The sequence below is a fragment of the Bacillus rossius genome, chromosome 3, assembly GCF_032445375.1.
Source record: "Bacillus rossius redtenbacheri isolate Brsri chromosome 3, Brsri_v3, whole genome shotgun sequence".
NCBI classification, from domain to species: Eukaryota; Metazoa; Arthropoda; class Insecta; order Phasmatodea; family Bacillidae; genus Bacillus; species Bacillus rossius.
The window spans coordinates 35,686,797-35,708,819 of record NC_086332.1 but is presented as its reverse complement, the minus strand read 5'-3'; the positions used below and the strand labels follow the sequence as shown (position 1 = coordinate 35,708,819).

General features: G+C 42.3%; 1 protein-coding gene across 4 annotated transcripts in view; it reads left to right on the top strand.

The window, feature by feature from the left end:
* Positions 1 to 22,023, top strand: part of LOC134530521 (serine/arginine repetitive matrix protein 2-like) — a 297,641-nt gene that overhangs the window by 251,740 nt on the left and 23,878 nt on the right. The window lies entirely within an intron of this gene.

The following is a 22,023-nucleotide window of genomic DNA, read 5'->3' as shown; positions in this document are numbered from 1 at the left end:
TACGCCATTCCTGGTTACACTGAGTGTCATGAAAAACTTTAAAAACGAACAAAAAAAGATGAATATGCAAACACACAGAATTCACGCCAAAAAATTAAAAACTGAAGACACCTCATGATAATTCCGTGGAAGGAATTTGTCAGAATCAATGTTACAGCACAGACGGACATAGTGGGCTAACAACGACTAGACAGTCGTCACTAGAACAAAAAATAAAGACATATAAAATTACCTTGGGCAAGTGACAAACAGCGTGTTTGCATCAGTGGCGAAGAAATTGTTTGTAACACTACAAGAAAGATATTGTAACTTTTGTACAACACGTGGTTATGGTAATTTCTGCATGTATGAAGTACTTTTTTCGAGATAATACTGAGTATTTGTTTTACGAAAATCGGAGCATAATTTTATATTTTAATTGATTTTTTTATTCAAGCATATTTTTTTTCAACCATGGAAAAGATAATCCAATATTCAACAATTTGACTTTTTGTTTGTTTTATTATGCGTATTAATGTAATACTGGAAAGCTATTCAGGAAACAGTTTACAAATAACTTTTAACTATTGGAGATACTCGGACAACACAAAGCATAAATGCCCGCGTAAGAATCCGAACCCAGTATTACTGCAAACAGTATTTTGTAGTGATACAGTTGTTTTCATGTAAATGTACAAATTTACAAATATCTTGGTTTTTTACAGTCAGTTTAGTGTTGTGAGCATGCTGTAGGTTTTTTTTTTGGTGGGAGGGGCAGGGGGGGATGTTTCCGTGACCTCAAACGCGAGCGCTATTTTTAAAAGACACCTGTGCTTCGCGAGGACGCGCCGTGCCGAGGTGTTGTTGCGTTGTTGGCGTTGTTGTTTCCCCAGGGTTGTTCACTGTCACTTACTCCCAGGCCGATCTCGTGCCTTCTGGGGCGCTGCAACCGCTGTCTAGTCGGCTTGTTCAACTGCGGGAAGATCTCTCATCCGTCACAGCCAGTTATGGGAGAGGCGTTGAAAACACGAACCGCAGAGTGCCAGAGTCCAACAATTCCTCGCGAAATACAACTGCTGCCACGATGATCTACCCGGGGTAGTCCACAGGCTGGTAGAAACGAAACTTGCAGTCTTGCAGCAACACAGAGGCATTAATTACATAAGTCATTTCTATAAAAAAAAATTGTCAATAACTTAGCTAAGCAGACTAAAGAAAAAAACACTCAATGGCTGGTTGACGAATAGTTGTTTATTCCTTATAAATAAACTTAATTAATTTGACTCTGTAATTTTGGTAGTGAATGTCCGGTACGGCTGTTTTCTGTGTCCGCTGATAACGCGTGTATATTTTGAACAGTAGAGTTAAAGCTGAATTATTGGTGTATTTGGCGTAGGCTACTCAGGTTTATATTTCCAACGTCATAAGCTTCATGGACTCAGATACAGTGAAATCTGCTTGATTTTTATTTTAAAACTTAATGGTTAAGCGTGGCTCCAAAGGTCGATAACCTCTCCCAAGTCCGTAATTAATTAATTTCATTCTGGAAGTTTACATTTATTTGGCTTAAATATCTCAATTCATGTTTTAAACTTTCCTTTCGTCAGAAACTGTATGAAAGTAGGCTACTAAATTTCCGTATTTGACACCATAAATTTGTGTAACTAGGGTGAGTCTGAATTTAACCAACAACTGCGTCTGCAGGTACATCACGACAAAATAATTTGAAAACCTCTATATGACTTATGTATGGTCTAAAGTTCTTCCCAAGTCTGGTATACATATTTTAAGTCAGGGCTTACCTAACAACATTTTTAGTGTAAATAATGAAGTATTTAATATGGAACACTGAACGTTTGCATTATGTTTAATTGGGTGTTAACACCTTTATTTTCCACGTATGGAAATTATGCTACAGCGACCAAATTTTCGGTGGTTGTAGAACATCAGTCAATTTAACATAATGTAGACGCCAAGTGCTCCATCGTACATACTTTCTTCATTATTTACAATATAAATGTTTGTTCAGCCCCAACTTCAAAGACGTATACCAGACTTTGAAAGCACTTAGATCATAAGTTGTATACTTATAGTGGTTTCCGACTTTTTCAGTCGTGATGAACCTGCAGCCAAAAGGTTGTCGCTCGAATTCAGATTCATTCTGTACATCCTATGGTTATAGCTACGGAAATTTCGCGGATTCATTTGGTCGCAAGATAGAATGAAAACCTTCTTACTCATGCACTGTGTTCATGATTCGACCGCAGTTATTATAACGCGACCCTCTACGATCGTGAGCCAACGAAGTCCGGCTGGGAGTGAAGTAAGCCAATCAGATAGTGCCGGTCAACAAGAACGTAAAGTTTTGCGCTGTGATATGCTGACATTCAAATAATTATACCTTTGTGCAGCTTCTGCCATTGGTCCACTTTTAATCTGGAGGACTGTGCGTCAATTAGAGACCCTCAATCATGGAAATGTCGAATCACACGCTACCCAGTCGAGACGACTCACAATTCAGCAGCCAATGAACAGGTGGCATTTGCCAGAGTAAGCAGATGATTATGGAAGCTATCCTAGAGTTCATTGATTCCGAGATTTTTTCCGGTCTCTATACCAATTTTAAAATCAAACGTTGGTCTACCAAACACATTGCTTTGAATTTTAGCCTGACACCAAACGAATTCGCGAAACTTCCGCGTCTCCACCCACAGTCATGTAACTGCGTCCTTGTTCGCACGACAAGTCCCTCCGGAAGCCGTGGACAGGCAGCGACGCGGCAATGTCCGCGCAGAACAAACGAGGCTGCTGGTAGGCCGATATGTCGGAGAGTGCTGCAAGGCTGTTCCCGGCTCCATCCCTCCCCCCCCCCCATCCTTCCCTCCCTCTTCGGCGCTTGCTTCCTTCTTCTCGAAGTGCTAAATCCGTCCGGTGGGGCCGCGGCGACTAGGGCGACTAGGGCGCGGCGGGCAGACCCGCGCCCCAGTGAACCATCGCCCGCCGCCCCGGTAGCAGCGCCTCGCCTCTCGGGATTACCGCCAGCGTCGGCAACAGGTTAGCCCGCCCGCTTCCCTTCACGCCCGTCCACAACAGTCCGAACTGCGGGCGGTCCGAGTCCTTGTCCTGCTGCTGCACATGCTAAAAGAGCCTCAGTCCAAGCAACCCAGTTTTGAGAAAAAACATATAAATCTGCCTCTAAGCAACCCTTTTAGCGTACGTTAAAGATTTTCCTAGCGAATATTAGCTAACCCGCGCGTGTGACTCAATCCCTTTTAGTATAGATAGTTGAAGCTATCCTACAACACGTGATTTTCATGCTTAATTCACTTTGCCATTTTTTGTGACTGAGCATGTGCCGATTCAATTGTGATGTGCGATGTCCGAATATCCTGGATTCTAAAGTAGTCACTAGAGCGCAGTAAATGTTTTTTTAATTTTTTTTTTAAATGCATGTTTTTCAAACGGGAACCGGAGACTCAAAATCGTGAGGGTTTTTGTTGTTCCATGCTACCAAAGGACACACGGATTAGGACAAAAAATATTCAAGTTGACCAGTGTATTCGGACCATCGCCCACACGCACACCACGCATGGCGTCAGAATGTCACTTGGGCCAGTCAGTGATCAGTTTTCCGTCGGGCACAGTTTAGGACACTGCAGTTGTAGATGGGCCTTAACCAACACCGGGTCTGTCCAGGTACCCTGGGCCCTGTGTGGTCACTCCAACGATCCCGCCTTCCTGGGTCTCGCTGTATCACTTTCGAAAAACAAAACCTGCTGCCAGCATTTTAGAGACAATACACTGTTACCGTAAATTTACGAAAAAAGCTGGTTAGAAATAATCTAGCGATCTTCGTAAATTTACTGACACTGAGTACACTTACTTTGGACAAGAATCAAAAATAATATTTTTGGATAAATTAACAATACATTAAAAAAACTGGTTAAGTCTGCAGTAGAACACTATTTTGTCCTTTGTTTTAAACGAAACATACAACTCGGAAGTTGAAATACGGATTGTTTCTACGAGGATTCAGTTATTTGGAATTACGAAGAACTATTCTCTTATTTTAGTTAAATTCTTCGTAAAAAAAAAGTGTAAATAAAATATCCGTAAAAGAAAGATAAATTTGCTATATATATACGTGTTTGTGAGTGTTTCTACATTTATTTTAAACAGAAACATAAATAATTGTTTCTTACTTATTTTTTTTCTTTCTTTTAAAGTCAGTGCGGTGTTTGTTTGAAAGCGATACTGCGATATATGGCTGGATCGCATGTAAAACCCTACACCAGCGCACGGCTGACTACTAAATGATGGAATGGGTGCCACTTAGGTTGCGCGGATGAACTATCTGACTTGATAGTAATTACAGAATTTAAAAATAAACCTTGCCAAGTATGCGTTTTTTTAACGTTTCAAAACGTTTTGTAGAAAAACGTAAGCATGAAGTCTGGAACGACGCAACTCTTCTGCACTGTCGCAATGAACATATTCTCGCAGCCCCGTTGTCTTGTCGTGAAACCCGAGTTCAGAAGCTAATGTTCTCCTCAGTTACCCCTCCACCCTTCCCCCCCCCCCCCCAAAAAAAAAGTTATTTGTATCCGATATAATTTGCTTGTGGCCCCTCAAACTCCCCTGGCTTCGTTTTTCCACGTGTTTCCTAACTTAAGAAGGGCGCGAAGTCCTCACACGTCAGCAAAAAACATACATATATTTGGTTTATGGATAATGTTTAAAATAGGCATTCTCCGGATATTTTTTAGCAACGAAATCTCTAAAGTAGCAGAGGGACGTATCGCACCCCTGTGTTCATTACAACGCATGGTGATAAGGTGACCGCTTGATAGTGCTCTTGATATGCGCCGACGTCACTCCTCCTGTTGCGCATAGAGGCGATGCGGTTCATGTCCAGCCAGCCAGCGTCGCCCTTAGCGATCCCGGAAAGTAGTCGCGGCCAGGCGGCACCCTGCACACACGCGCGAGGTTTGTTGGTGGTGGCATTGTATGCGCGCGCACGCACACACACACACACACACACACACATATATATATACACACACACATACACACATATACACACATACACACACACAATGGTGGCTGCGAGGCACGGTGTGTGCAGCTGTCTAGAAGAAATGTTTATTTTATGGTTATGTTAAGGACAGTCAAAATATTGTATGATGATTATTTGTTCAGTGATTTTTTTTCGACATAATTTTACATTCATATGATTGCTCTTCAATTTAACTCACAGTAACTTTAGGCCTGGTATTAAAATTAAGAACTGTACTCAAGTCAGCGACGAACTAAGATTCTAATTCTGGGGAGGGGTGGATGATCATAGGGTCTTAGGTGATATGGAATACATTACAGTTTTATGGAGAGTCTATTATTTTGAAAAGTAATAGCATCTTAAAAGGTTATTTTAACATATTTCTGACGTCTCGAAAAGTCATATTCGAAATATAATTTTAATTTATTTTTTATAGTACTAGCGTTTTAAAAAAATTACAGACCTTAGCCTACAGTAGTACCAAAAAGTATATAAAAATAGTTACAGAAGTGAACCGACATACTCAGAAATAACGTACCAAGCTACATTATGTTTTAGACTATCATTGATACATAGAGCGATGATCTTGGAAAACAACGGAGGAGAGACGATTTGTAAGAGTTAAGTTCTGCTACTGGAATGGAAATCGTAATGAAGGAATAGCACCTGCTATTGAGGCTATGCTTGCTTTAATTTTCAACGTGGAATGTAATTATATAAATGAAGAAGTTGTCGACTGACATCGTCCGAAATGTGTCATCCTTTCGATAGTGAATAATCGTTCGTTTTTCTAGACCCAGATTTGAAAACGCTGCAACGTAATTCGCACATATCGAACATCATAACATTTAAAAGGGATTCCTTGTGCTACAACTTTCTTCTCTGAGCATAGTGCCTTGCATCCAAGGCATAATTTTCTGCCGATCTAAAGATGACCAGTCCTTGCATTAAGTACTTATTAAAACTAATAATAAATAAATTTGGAGATGACAATTGGGGGTTTCAGAAAGTGTTTTTTTTAACAGATTCTCAAAAGTCACGTAATATGTATTTTTTGTCAAAATTTTACATAGCCGTTTTACATAAATTTGGTTGAATTTCGTTGTTTGATGTTTTGTGTTGAACGACTTGAAAGACGGCCAGAGTGTCAGAGATTAGGTACTAATTGATCCAGTCTCCTTGAATTTTTAAATTAATATCTCCACGGTTGATGATTTCAAATCACTAGTCCGACCCGACCATATGTTGTACGAAAATTGCGAACTGTAGCTGCCAAACCTTTGTTATTTTTCAAATATTGCTCAACAATGAAAACGCGTCGTTCTTTCGTGTAGCGCTCCATTTTTTACTAACCTTGAACTGTCATCTGTCACGCTGTATTTCCCCCCCCCCCCCCCCCTTTTTCCGGTTTGGCAACACGTTACTGCACAAATTGCGCACAATTCAAATCTTGCGTGAATTTTGGGACATTCTATACATAGCTTCTTCAGAAATTAATCGTAACAAAATATTATACCAAGTTAAGAAAAAGCTATGAATACACATAAAAGAGGAGTTTTGTTCTGTAGATTTTTTTTCTTTGGAATAAAACAATAACATTTTGTTCAGATGTCGAAATATTGGCACGTGTACATCACAAGTCTATAAATGGCTAGTCATATCATAATAACAACACGATGCCAGTTCTCGACTGGACTTCCCCTGTGCGTGGCTTGGAGGAGCAGTCTGCGTGCGAGCTGCTCTCTAGAATAGGGAATGTTATTGATATCAACTCCTCCAGTCAGTGCCTCGAAAGTCCGTGGCAAGAGAACTGTTTGCACGCCAGCTCTCATTAAATAAACATCCGCAGCCGAGAATGGACTCGACTTCACCCCCCCCCCCCCCCCCCCCTCCGTCCATGAACAAAAAGGGCGATCATCCTCACACGTGCAGTGGCGCCACCACCGAGGCCAGAAACAAGCACCCTTTCAACTGTGAGAGTACAGTGCTTGTACCTACCCGGACACACACACACATGCACACACACGACACACGGTGCGCAGAGCTTCAGGAGAAACCACGCGATTACAAAACTACTCGAGAGATCCCGAGTGTGGCCTGTTCACGAAAAGCATTTAAACATTCGCCGAGGGCAGAAATAGTTTTGTTTTGGAATTTAAGATTTTAAACTTTTTTATTTTATTTAGAAAAAATGGCTAAAAGGCGTGTTTTCAGAGTTATTTTCAGTCATTAAACAACTGGTAGAGATTCTTGAAAGCACTTAATGGACTTGTATTACAACTTTATCTTCATTTTACCGCCATATAATGTTATGGTTACCGCTCAAATCTCATAGTTGTATACTTGCGCGCTAGTCCAGAGCCTTGTGCTTAGAGGCGATACCGCACTAGAAGCATCAGCAATTGTCATGCTTATCATCCGGGTATCACTAACACAGATATAACCGGACTAGGCGGGTCATTAGGGGCCCGGCTAGTGAGGCGGGATGAAAAGCGCGACGATCGCTAATGATTCTAGCGCGGTGTCTCCTCTTAAGAGCAAGGCTCTGAACTGGCGCGCAGTCTTATCGCCGTGCATTGGACAACTATGAGTTTTGAGCGGTGACTATATAATTATATGGCGGAGAAATTAAGATGCATGTCTTTTGAGCACTTTTCAAAATTTTTACCGGGTGTTTCATGTCTAAATATTATTCTGAAAACATTTTCACTCTTCCAAAAATACAGTTTAAAAACTAAATACGAAAACATAACCACTCATCTTAGTGTATTCTTAAGTGAATATCGTAAACAGACTCCACTGGGGTGTCTTGAGCAGTTTTTAAACCGCGCGCGTTCTTCTGAAGCCCTGCATACCGAATATGTGCGCGGGTAGCGGGAGGGGGTCTAGCTGGGATCTGACTTCAGGCTACGACCGTTTCCGTCCCCAACATCTCATATTCGTGTTGTTCTACGTCTCTGTCTCCTAATGACCTCGCTGTCGACCAGCTAGTGAAGCTCAATAAGTGTAAATATAGTAAGTTGTGGGATGCATTGCGCCACGGGCATGTGCTTGTCTTTTACCTTTTGCCTTTCGCCTTGGCCCGCGGCCCGTGCTGTGTAAACCGGCGCGGCGGTGGGCCGCTCTAGTATGCCAGCGGGCTAAAAGGGGAGCGGTGCAGCTGAGACACACTTCTGGTCCTGGCCGGCGACTTTTAATTTCTAATTGGGTTCCGCCGGGTGCGTTTGCACGGGACATCTCGGCTGAGGGCAACGGCACCGTGGTCTTAATGTTTATTGTGTTCGTTCGTGTACCCCGCCCTGAATGGAGGGCGCCAGTTGCCGGGTCAGTGCTCGCGATGAAGGCACGCGGGCTTGGCGGATTCATTACACAGCAAAGTGAACTTGGATAACGTATAGCTAGAGACCTGTAAAATTCGCGATTTCAAATCCCTAAAGGATAGACTCCATTATCCTCTATGCACTCGTGCAAATTACTTCTGCTGATTGGTTACCGACTCGTAACACCTGTTGACTGGAATGATCGTGATTCGCTAATTATTCTGTTAAAGCTTTTTCATTGGCCCAGAGTCCTTCAGATAAACTGTGGCCCAATCACTTAAGCAAAATAATGTCAAAAGTATTTGGACTCTATCCTATCGCGAAATGAATCCGCGAATTTTACAGGTCTCTACGTATAGCATACTGCTGCATTTTTTTGTTGTTGCGATTAGCTTACAGTTCTCTTGACTTTTCCCGGACTAATCCGACCTAGTGACGGGCAGGGATTAAGCACTCCGACACAAGTCATGAGCAACTTCTCACAAGGGATAAATAGTCCATGTGCTTGTTGGCATCACTCATTTATATAGACCATCGTGGAACCAAAATGCATTTTGAACTTTTTTGCTGGTTCAGTGATTGGACCACAATTTACCTGAAGGACTCTTGAGCCAATGAAAAATCGTCAACTAAAGAAGTGTCTAATCACAAGCATCCTAGTTAGTAGGTGTCACGAGTCAGTAGCCAATGAGCAGGTGTAATTTTCCCGGGTACATATAGGGTATCGTGGAGTCTATCCTAGAGGTCATTGAAACCGCGAATATTTCCAGTCCCTGCTCATTGAGCACGCTGAAGGGGTTCCAGTGTGTAGACGATAGTTAAGTCTACCCTGTAGTGAAAAGACCACGCGTATTCAAACTCACATCGGGGCTTCAATCCCTAGAGCAGCCCCACAACCTCCCAAGATGGAGTCGGCTGTGCTAAGGCCGGTGTCACACGATGCGTTTTTGCCATCGCTGCTAAAACGTACACGGCCTTTTTTTTTCCTGAATTACTTTTTTTTTTTTTTCGAATTTTTTCTAGATTGCACTTTGTAGGCTCTAAGCAAATTTATCAAAATAGTACATATAAAAAATTTATCGAGAAAAAATCACCGAGTAAAAACTGGCAACACTTCGGTTCAACCGCATGGTGTGACACCGGCCTAACGCGTATCCAAAGAGACGCGGCTTGGAACTAAACGAGGAAATAAACCCTTTGTACGAATGCGAGAATGTTGTCACTGCTGGGCATGCGCCCATTATGTTAGCGGAAGTTTAGGAAGAACGGCTTAGTTTTTACATCGAGGGCAAAAGTTCATAAGGGTTTAATTATTTTTCTTAATGCTTGGATTATAACAAGAATGGGCGTATACTGGAAATGATGTCATGTTTCCAAATCGATCGACACATGCATACGAGAGATTAATGCCAAGCCTACGTGTAGGAAATAGGCCACAGCGAGCTTCTTGTCATCGATTAATACGTACGTGAAGGGCGAACGACTTGATCAACGTGAAAAACAATTATATTAGTTCGCTGGCATTGCCCTTGCAGTTGAATGTTTCTTTATTAAGTTTATTAGCTAATGCCCGGCATGCGTTGCAATGCCTCAATCAATTTCATTTGTAATTGTTTTGTAGTACAAAGCATCGCGCACACACACTCTCTCTTTAGCATCGTTCTTTCTCTCTAATTCTTTATCTCTATGTATATCTATATCTCTCTAGTTCTATATCATCTATCTACATATATATTTATCTCTATATATCTGTATCTCTATAATTATGTTACTCTTATCTCTGTATACGTTACTCTGTAGCAACGAAAATATTAAAAATCTACCTATCTAAAAATTTACCTATCTAAAAATTTACCTATCTAATTTTTTTCTATCTTTTTACCGGTCACAGGTGTGACATTGGAATCTAAAAACACGCGCGTATTCGAGTGCAACGTTGTTCCAAAATATCAGAGCAATATGTGAAGAACGTTTGGAGATTTAAGATTTTGAACGAACGAACATTAGCATTTTTATTTATATAGATTAATCTGCTCGTCGGCGACTCACATTCTAAGCTATACCCGACGTGCGCTGTGACGTTTACAAACACACACACATCCATGGCGGGTTTCTAACCCGAGGCTACAACTGAGACGCGGAGGTCTGTTCCTGACAGTGGATCATTCCAAGAACACGGGAGAAGGAGCGACCAGAAGTCTCACTGTCGCCCGGCCGCTAGGGCTGTCGTCAGAGATTCGCTGAACAGGAAGGGCCTTGGTGGGACGGTGCCAGGGTTCATCGCGACTACGAGCTTTGTCAGTTGTGCTCGGACCACGCTGTCTTCGCCTGTGCTGTCTGTCGGTCTTCCCGCGTATGGTCTGCCCGTTCGATCAACTCGTTTTGGTAATCTCTCTTTCTCTCTCTCTGGTTTTTTAAAACTTTCAGTGTCTGTAATTCTTCACGTATTGCGAGCAGTCGTGCGACAAGAACAGCCCGGTTTTTGGGATGAAAGGTTGCAGTTTCAGACGATGGTGGGATCCGACCCACTCGGTCCACCATAGACGTAGCCAGGTGAGATGTCGTAAGTCCAGACCCTTCCCTTCCAGATAAACAAACACGCAGAGACAAAATAAAACCTTCACAGCAACTCACCTACGTATCGTTACAGAGAGATTATGTCAGAAGGATCCTTATTGGGTCTACAATAATGTATTTCGTCCCCATCACAGCCCGACATGCCTCGTGCACAGAAGCGGTAGGAATTGTATTTGCAAGTAATCTGTATTTAATGCCGGTTTGCACATATGTTACTGTAAGCATGCCTTTCGTACAAACAGGGTCGAAGCCAGGAAAACAAGCAAGCAAGCGTATACAGAATAATGAAATGACTGCAAATAAATGTATTTATTTACCATATAAGTTACATCACAAATATATTTGGAAAATTGTAGTGGAATTAATATGTGGTGGCTATATGAGGTTTTGTCGAGAAAGGTTTTGGTTTGAAGAGGGGGTGGGGGCCACCGAGATGAGTTCTTGCCCCGGGTGGGAAATTGTCTAGTTGCGTCCCTGAGGCGTGGTTAGAGTATTTGGAAGCAGTCGTGTTTCCCCCGCGTGAGAGCGCCGTCGGGGAATGCGGCCGCTGGTCGCTAGCCGCAGCCTCGGCAGTGCGGAGTCGCGCCCCAGGCCGCCGTGGCGTTGAGCGGGTCAGCGACAGGTCGTATTTATAGGCCCTGGTTGACGAGTGGCGGACATGCCAGCAGGTGCCCGCGCGCGACTACCCCAGATGTAAGTCTTCCGGTCGCTGGGATGCTTCACGCCGAAACAGCAGCTGGCGAGCTTCTTTTGAGAGCTACACAAGGTTACAGAGAGACGAAAATCATTGTGATTCTTAGTGGGCTTCAGTAACGTGTTTCCTCCCCATCACAGCATGATGTGGCTCCGCACAAAAGCGGCAGGATTTGCAACTGCACTGGCAATGGCGGGGCCTGATGTTTAGGCGAGGGGGGGACCTCACCGGGGGCCCGGGAGGTATCAGTTCGCCCCAGAAAAAAGACGGGTTCGAGGGGCACTCCACCTGCCAAAGAGTTTTGACACGTGGGTTTTAGCCGACACATCTCTGGGTACGGTGCTTGTACGTTGTATACTTTAAAAAATACAGAAAGTTTTCCATAAGACATAAGTTATGATGTCAAACCCGTTTCTCAGTCATGCTTTTGCAAACACATGCAGCTCCCCCCACCCTCCTGACTGGATATACGCCCGTGGTTGATATCGTCGGGAATCAGTACCTGGCGCTGTGGAATTCCACTGCATGATTAGTAGAAATTATAGATGAACCAGCGAATTGATTTTAAAGTTTTCACTTATTCAGACGGAGCAGTAACGACTAATTCGCTTTCACATTTCGCTGTTTTATAACAGTAGACGCTGTTTTAGATTTTGGAGTTTTGGGGAGACACTGCCTTGAACGATTCGAAAATAAGTACCTTAAAGTTTCCGAAGAACTTATATCCAACCAGTAGCCGTGTGTTAGCGGTGTGGGAGTCGCAAAATGTAGTTCGTGGCTGTGCGAAAGGCTTCATAAATGTTAGTACTGAAAGCTATTTTCATTAAAGTCTGAAAAGCACGTGCTAATAATATCATAAATATAATGAGAGTGTATTAATTATTTGACTGTAAAAAAATTTAAACATTTCATTACAGTCATCCGGACACATTAACTTTAAAACTGCATTCTTATTCCTACCCATTTCCGCTGCTCTCAGAGCTAAAAACTTCCGATCCGGACGTGAGTTTTCACATCTGAAAGTGCTCTCGTTGATTCATCGTGCTACGAGTTCACAATAGAGGCCGTCCTGTTCCGGTTGTACGCACGCGCCAAGTATTTATTTACGCCGAGTGTTTAAGGCAGAGGTTTTCTTTGATGGTCCACATTCTTGAACTCGTCGAGATAACAAACCAAGTCGCAGCAGACAAAGTCGGCTCGCAGTGTTTAGAGCCGCGCGAGCTACAAACCGACGGTCTGGTTCTTTGGCGGTTGGTCTGATCGGTTCCCGGAGTGTCGGGTCGACGCGACATCCCCCGGCTGCCGCAGAACAGGGTCTTCGACGCCACGGGATCCGCCAGCCCGACAAGCCCGGCTTCGCTACACTGCAAGATGGAGCCCTTCTCCTCCATACGGCCCTTTATTTTACCAACAGTCTGAGATGCACTCTTCGGATTAATACCACATATTTCACTCGAAATTGCAAATAGTGCGAATTGCCTCTGATCAGATGACCAATTTAACCTGCTCAACAGGAGGTATACGTCTACATTAGTTTGTTTGAGTTATCCGCTGATTTCCCAGTGAATGTCATAATCCCAGAAACAACTTCCAAAGAATACCACCCATTTATCACTTTTTTGTCTGAACTTCATATAACAATAGGAAGTTTCAGTGAAACGCATATATGACTGATTGAAGTCACTCTTATTCAAGTGCAGTATTTAACTCACGTACTGGTCAGCAATATGGCGGAACACAACTTGCCAGTCAGTGTCCAAGGGGGGGGGGGGGGGGGGGGGGAGAACTCGTAAGTCGACAAGACTAAACCATTGCGAGATCTGCCACGGAGTGGAGTGACCATTCAGGCGCAAGGCAGTCCCACAAAAATTTAAAAAAATTAATGCCTAGGTACATTTAGAGAGTCGCTCATGCGAGGTCATGTGTTCTGTGTCCGCGGGATGTCGCCATACCAAGACACGCACATCGTGTTGGGTATCCGACCACGAGGCACCGCTCTGATCAGATCTTTCTTTCCGATACAGCCCGAGTAACCCGAGGGTGTACCAGGGGAAGTGACAGTTTATTTTATTTAGCACCTCTTGTATTAGTCCATGCCTAACTTGCGGAAGCACAGAAGGCATAGGGGGTTGAATCTTACACCTAGAAGGCGATCACGCTCCTTCCAATCGCATTCCTCAACACTACAGTGAGTTGAACAAAGGGTGCCACCAGAGTATGGGTGGATCCAGAATGAAGGTCAGGGGAGGGCCAAATTAAATTTTCTAATGCAATTTCAGTATATTTACAATTGGAATATTTATATTTTATTTGTGGTTAAAAACATCCTATTATCTATATCACTGCAGTAAAATAATAGTCAGTTTTGTAAACTATGATAAGGAATTTGGGGAAAATCTCTGAACATTTTTCTGGTTTGGGGGGGAGGGGCCGCACTTAGCTAGACAAACAACCCTCCCCCCCCCCCCTCCATTTTCTGGATCATCAGTGCACCAGAGCGATACGAGGTCTCGGTCTCTACGTACGCGCTACGTGACGAGCCTTGTTCCTGTTGACCACAGCACACACACACACCACGCCCGCGGCAGCCGCGGGGAAGCGCCCGCTTCGAGGTGACCTAACCTCGCAGTCGTTCGGCGCGACCGACGCCGACGGCGTGTCAATTGTAGGGCCGCCCACCAGGGGGAAAGAGGCGCGCGAAGACGCCGGCGGCCCCGCGGCCAATTGTCGGCGGGACGACGCGTCGTCGAGCGCGTGGGTTGTCCGTCGCGCCTGGCCGCAGTCGCATCGGCCGAGCGCTGGCAGGCGAAGAACAACGCCTAGTGCGCGCGTATCCACTAGCTCGGCGAGTGAAACACCTTTACTTTCTCTCACACACACACAGAAACTGTTCGCAACAGGTAGTATTTTTTTGTTCTTCAATCACATTATTTCGTAGTTTTTTTTAATATTTACTAGAAATCAAGTGTTACATTAACAATATCCGTAGATTTTTATTTTTGTCAATTTTTATGTGTATACTTCAACTTTTCTCTTCGATGATTCACAACTGACAAAGTTCGTCCTAAACGAAGTGTACGCGCGCACATGCAAGAAGTTGATTGCTCGGTGAAACTGATGCTTGAGCGTTCAAAGGATCAGCGACGCGGTGATTCGTATTCGCGTGCGCTTCTCGCCGGAGAGTTGGTTGACGGGAAGTCTGATCTGTTCCGCTATTGTATTTTATAAGTGTACTCGCCAGAGAATCTTGATGAAGGCCTGGCGCCGTGGCTGCGATACGGGGATGCTGTTCCTGAACGAAGCAGTGGGAATGAGGATATAATCCCGGCCGGACGAGGCATAGCAGGGTTCGTACACCTCCTTAATATCCTTAAAAACTCCTTGATAGACTGATAGTGTGCAAATATAGGATAAACGCTGGTATTTTTTTTAGGTAGATATCAAAGAAATAATACCTATTGTAGTGATGCTACTTCCGGAAATTATTTATATAATTTTTCGTTTCATAGTCCACAAACCCCGTAAACAATCGCCAGCTCAAAGGTTTATATATATATATATATATATATATATATATATATATATATATATATACATATATATATAAATCATATTTTTATGAAAACGATAACTGCCGAAAGTTTTAACAGATAACTTCCAAACTGATACATAAAATATAGTGGTGGAAAATCTCGGTCGAATTCGTTTATGAGCAATATCCGACCAAAGGGTAGAAATGGGAAAGTTTTTTTTTTAAATACATGAAAATCGCTATAACTCCCATAATAATACGAGTATCACATCCGTTTGAAACGTATTATAATTCGTAGGAGTAATACCATAAACTTTTGTCTAAATAATTTTTTGATACGATCAACCATAACTGCAAGGGGTGAGAAAAACAAGGGTTGCAGGAGAAAAAGAAATCATAACTCCCTTCGTAGGCACGCCATCAAATCCGTTCGCATTGGTTGTAAATCTTTTAATTTTTATCTTAATCTTTTGTATGAAACAATTTTATATTATACCTGCCATTACTGCAAGTAGTTAAAAATAACCGGGGTTGAATTTAAAAATATCATTACTCCCTTAGTAAACACACCCTCGAATACGTTCACATTGTTTGTAACTCTTATAATGTTTAACTAAAAATGTTGTCTGAAACAATTTTATAAGGTGAACTATTATTGCACGGGGTTAAAAAAAAAACAGAGGTATAATTGTAAAACAATTATAATATCCGTACCATGTACACTATTAAATCCGTTCTGATTTTTTTTAAAACCGTAAATTACTATCTACAACTTACGTCTGAAATAATTTTTTCTACGACCAACCATTATGTACTGCAAGGGGTGGAATAAACAGGGGTTGAATCTAAAAATAAATAATAACTCCCTTAATCCATTCAAATTATTTGTAAACCTTATAAATAATATGTAAAAACTTTTGTCTGAATCAATGTTCGATACAACAAACCATTGCTGCAAAGGTTGGATAAAGAGGGGTTAAAATAATATAAAGAAATAAATAACTACCTACGTATTTAAAACCGAATCACACATGGCGAAACCGCGGCCAAATACTCGGCTTCTAACGGTCGCACGGAGTAGTAACGTACACGGAAGCGCCTGCGTGCCATTGTAGAAACTCCGACTCTATGTAAGTATGTGTTTGTTGCGTAGCTTGTGACTCGAGTCCCGCCGAGCTGAAAGCGGTGGCGACGCGCGGCCAGCGAACAACGAGGCGCCCTCGTGCGATCAGGGCAGTTGTCGACTGGAAATAGATCCGGGCGACGCGGAATAACCGCCGCTGTTCCGGCGCCGAGCGCGCCGTCAGATGGCGCGGCGCCTCTGCCAAGCTCTCCCCCCCCCCCCCCCCCTCTTCATTTCCTTCCCGGTGACGTCACCATTGCTCCGCTGCGCACCTGCTGGCGCGCCGCACCTCCAGGGCAGGCATGGTGCGCGCAAACCCCCCAAGCAGGAACGTCGGAACGCTTTCTTGAGTTGGGGGGCGAAAATATGTATCACACTTACTTCAGTCCTAGAGCGGGGGGTCCGGGGGCCCTCCCCCGGAAAAATTTGGAATTTTATATGCAAAATTGTGCTATTTAATGAGTTTCCGAACCAAAATATTAAATATACCATTCCAAGAATTTGATGACGTAGTATGTATTAAATACTACTCTGACAGTAGGTGTAGCACAATTTAAATAAAATACCATCTAGGAATTTGCAATCATTTTACAGTATCTTGACAATAATAAATTTGATTTTCTAATCAATGTGATCACCAATGCAACTTTTGTAACTACTGGTTGAGAAAAATACCACTAGGACCAAACATTTATTCTGGGAAAAAGGAGGGGGGCGAAATGCTACTCTCGCCCCCCCCCCCCCCCCATGCATAACAGCACGGGGGTGACTCGCCCCTGTTGCCCCCCCTGTTCCGACTTCCCTGCCCTCAAGCATCTGGCATCTCCACTAACGACGCCAACAGCGGGCCATTTGTAACGCTGCAGGTCGTGCTGAGTCGAGTGATGGATACTTGATACTTCTTTGCTGAGGGGGCTACAATTTTCTAGCGTTACGAAAATGAGGGGAATAGTTAGGTACGTGGCGGGGGAACCGATAGAGCAGGAGAGTGCGTCAGCGACGACGCCACTCCAACGCATGCGCTAGCGGCCGAATGGAAATACGGAAAGAAAAAAAAGGGGGGAGGGGGATAGATACGTAGCGGAACATGCTATAAATGATAGTTGTAACGGCCGGACTCACAGACTTGTGAGATAGACCTTAAAAGTGTAATTTATGTTCGATTAGAGTGTATTTTTTTAGTTTTTTTTTTTCATTATATTCAATTAGAGATCGTGATTTAACATCATGGATAAAAGTAATAAAACAATGTTGAAGCAGATAAGATGTATTATCCAAAGACAACGTGGGAATAAACCGCCAAAAGAGACATCAGAAAGTGCCAGTGAATGGATGCGAGAGTACAAGGAGCGGAAAAAGGCAATTTTTTTTTCATTTGATATACGTACCCGCATCCTTTCTGATCTCAATTATCTCTTGTTAAAAAAAATACTAATAATTTATTTCTATCTATACTTTATAAATAAGAAGTTTCACTTCTTCCGCACGTGGACTCCACGCACTATTTTTTTTTTTTTAAATACGTATAGCCTTGACATAAATGTATATAATTATTTAGATTGTTGCGCGTAACATTCACGTTTCTCCTGATACTACCAAAAAATTTATGAGTTTTAGTGGGCAAGGCTCTACCTACGTTAACTGTATCTTTGTAAAATTTCAAAACTTTTTTTTAATAAAATATTTCAAACCCACCATTATGTGTATTAAATGTTTAGCTACGAAAAATGCTTAATATAATTGATCGCATCTTGAAATCCAAATTTGTTACGGGTAAGACCTCCGGTTTTATTTGTGAGATTTGTGTTCCTCAGTAATGAAATTAACTACATTTTGTAGATTACGTGATCTGTATTCGTATTTATCCCCCCCCCCCAAAAAAAAAAATAATAATAATAATAATCCTGATTATGCCTTTGAGGTGAGAATAAATACTCACAGAAGCGAAATTGCGTGGCGGGTATTGTTGGTTAGGCAGTTTATTCCATTGCTCGAACCCCAAAGAGGTTTAAATCATGATATACAAGCTCCTTGGTTGGACCCTACACCTGACCAGCCGGCCATTTTGGTAGCATGCGCATGTATGCTTCCTGAGCGCCTAGGTGGTCTGTGATTGAACATTAAACCTGTATGTGTCGAACGATCTGTAATTACGGGTGAGAGAAGGTTGTCGCTTTCGATTAATTATTTTTTCATAATAACTGTTTTAAATAATCCTTGTTTGAAAACTGGCTGTAGTAAGGCGTGGGGCACATTTAAATACATACTTTATTAGCGCTAAGACTGTTAAAGAGTGTTAATACACTTCCAAAAAAGAATTCATTATTTAACCTTAACGATTTTGCAGATGAAGCAGTATTTTCATGCTGTATGTAGACAAATACATGTATATGGCCTGTTCCACAATGACACGGAAACGGAACAGACGGAAACGGAGACGAAAACGGAGTATTGTTCGTTCCGTCCGTATTTTTCTCGTTCTACAATACACGGACCCGTAAGAAATCTTGGCCAATAAGAAAGATCGAGCGTAACGTAACTGAAAACTACGAGTATCAAGTGAACTACCTGTTAAATCGAAATGTATGGTTGTTAACTTGGTAATGTTGTAAGTCGATTTGTTATTTTTTTTTTTTTGCGTTGTGGCGGTGGTAAAGTAGTCCTCCTCCGTCTTGTCATATATAGCAGGTAACCATGAAAATTAAAAGTTCATCAAAATTCGTCATGATGAAACCCACGTGCATAATTCGAATTTCAAAACAAATCTTGTTTTGTTGTTCACGCATAAAAAAAAAGTAGTCGAGAAATACGGAAACCAACATTAGTCAAAACTAACATCTTAATTAACATGAACGCGCAACTGTATCTTGACAACTGCAGTGAATAAATAACGTGCTCCTATTGGTCTAACGGAGTTCGTAAACGGAAGACTTCAGCACTGCTGAGCAGGTCCGTACGGGTCCGTCTCCGTTTGCGTGCTATTGTAGAAGCTCTGTTCCGTGAAATCCGTCTTCGTTTCCGTGTTCCGTCTCCGTTTCCGTGTCATTGTGGAACGGGCCTAAGTAAATAAACGATTAATTGGTAGAGACCTGAAATTTCGCGATAGGCTAGAATCCAAATACGTTTGCCTTTTTGCTGTTTCAGTATTGGACCACAGTTTGTCTGAAGTACTGTGGGCCAACGGAAAACCTTTAACGAAAACGTATTGAATCACGAGCATCCATGTTAACAGGTGTTACGCACGAGTCAGTAGCCAATGAGCAGATGTGTTTTGTCCGAGTGCATGGAAGATCATGGAGCCTATCTTGTAAGTCATTCAAATCGCGGATTTTTTTTTTTCAGTACATGTTAACTCGTATGGCTTGGAAGCCACATGACTTCTATTTCCGAGATAAACTTGTGTCATCGGGCCTTTGGTAGAGATGATGTATCGATACGTTCGGGATATTTGGTGTGTTCGAAGCTCCCTAGCAAATTTTTGTAGTAGTATTTAGTTATTGTAAGTGACTTATCTTGCGACAATGGCTCTGCATTTCCTCGCAGTGACCATCCCCTGGCACCTGTTTTTTTTGGTCGTTTTTTTTTAGTGCAGACTGACTGCTTTGATTTTTGTTTTCGACTCCTCCTTTCCGACTTCGTCCGCTGTTACTCCGACGGCGATAGAATTCATAAACGCCTGCAATTCGCCTGTGGGTAGGCTTTTGTTTTGTCAACATCGGAAAGTTGGTCTCAGCTCGCGGGTTTCCCTAGACACGGGTATCACATGTCCGGGTTGCAAGTGCGGTCACAACGTAAACTAGAATTGTTTCACCACGTTCCGCGCTCGGGCGAGTCCAGCCGGCGGAGTAGCTGCTCCGCTTGTTTACGAAGCTGCGCGCCCTGCCACATGCGGCTGTCCGGCGGACTAGCAGTGTCCAGCTCTTGCCGACCACGTGGCGACCTGCTGAAAATAGCGGTGCCGCGGCAACCGGCTCCCGAGTCGCGCCTATTTTGGGTAGGGCGCACCTACCGTTCCCCCTCCCCAACACATCCACGCCACCCTTCTGGCGCGGCCTTGTAGTCGGCATGTGCGCGACTAGCCTTTTGTCAGTGAGATATCTACTGGCCATTGATTTTTAACAAGCTCTCATTATACATCGTTATTGTCAGATAGCTTCCTTAGCCAGTCATCAAATACTCTTTTTTTTTCTTGGTTGGGGGCATTGTTTCTTCCAAAATTAGGTTTATAAATTACGCAAGGAACACATACACAACATAAAAAAAATCACAGTCCATTTTGTAAACTTACCTCCATTTTGTGAACTTGCCTCTTTTTTGTATTAATTTACCTCCATTTTGTACGAACTAACCTCCATTTGATATTATATATTAATCAAATTGTCTTGCAAAAAAAATTGTTTCTTATCTTGATGATTTTTTTTTTCTTTTGATGGATTTCAGATTATTATTGTTAGCTTTTAATATTGGTATCTATTTGCCTGTTCTTGTGTTGCCTCGTTTTGAATTGTATTGTTCTTTGTGTTCGACTTGTGTGCTGTAGTCTCTGCAGGTATACAGTGCCTGCTAGTGTCAGTTGGCTATCTGCTGATATTGCCCACCTGTTTGAGTTCTCTCCTTGCAGATGGTGTCTTCATGGGTCTGGCGCTTGCATGCCTGTAGGGACTAAAATGTCCTTTGTACCTTTTTGAATGCCGTGCCCACCTAAAAAGTTCCCAAACTGTTGGTGGGCATGTTACAAATTTAAATAAATAAATAAGAACAAAAATCGCAAGATGCCACGAAGCCTACAACTTAAATTTGTAAAACATTAGAAAACTAATTGATTCCCTGGGATTATTATGAAAATTCCTGCTTATCGTGAAGACATATGAAATTATCAATAAATTGTTTTAAGTGTTAATTTTTTCCATTGTGAACAAATTATAAACATAATAAAAACAACTTTGTGTATTTCTGTGTGTATATCAACTACATCTTTATAAGTTTTCGGAATACTTAAATTCAAATATGAATAGCGGAAACACAAGATATTTAATGTTGGCTTATGGTTACACTGTGTTTTTATGTCTTGCGTAGTTTGTATCTTGGTAATATAAAAGATTGTAGAGTGAACTTTTTGCATCTTGCGTTTCATGTGTTCGGAGAGGGCAAATTGAATTTCTGATGCCCTGTAAATTTCATTGAACAATATCTTAAAATAATTACAATAGTCATTTGAGTTCTATGTTTTATTGTATTCGACTGTGATAGCAGCCATGATTATATTTTTCAGATGTATTTCAGCGACTTTTGTTTTTCAATAACTGAAACCATTTAACAATTGAGGTTATTAGAGCCTGGGGATTTGAAGCCCTTTCAAATAGATGCCTAGAAGAAAAGCCAGTTGGGGCTGCGTCTGTACAGACTTTCCATTTATGTTGGGGGGGGGGGGGGGGGGGGGGGGTTTACTGTTCATAAGCGAGGAATGAAAATGTTCATTGTCTAGTATACACTGTGTTAGGTTGGCATAAGTAAAGGTATTTTCAATTAAAAAAAGTGTATGATTCAAATTGATTTTAGTTTTCCTCTTCACTCATCGCGTGCATACATGCTTGTAGAGCTTCCATAGCGTTACTCCAACAGTAGTAACAGATGTTAAGAGGGGCTCCAAAAAATGCTAATTTAAATGTGAATCAATTGTAACAAATGTCGAGAAGTACAGCATATCCTTGACACTTATTTTTCAACCAAAATGGAATTTCA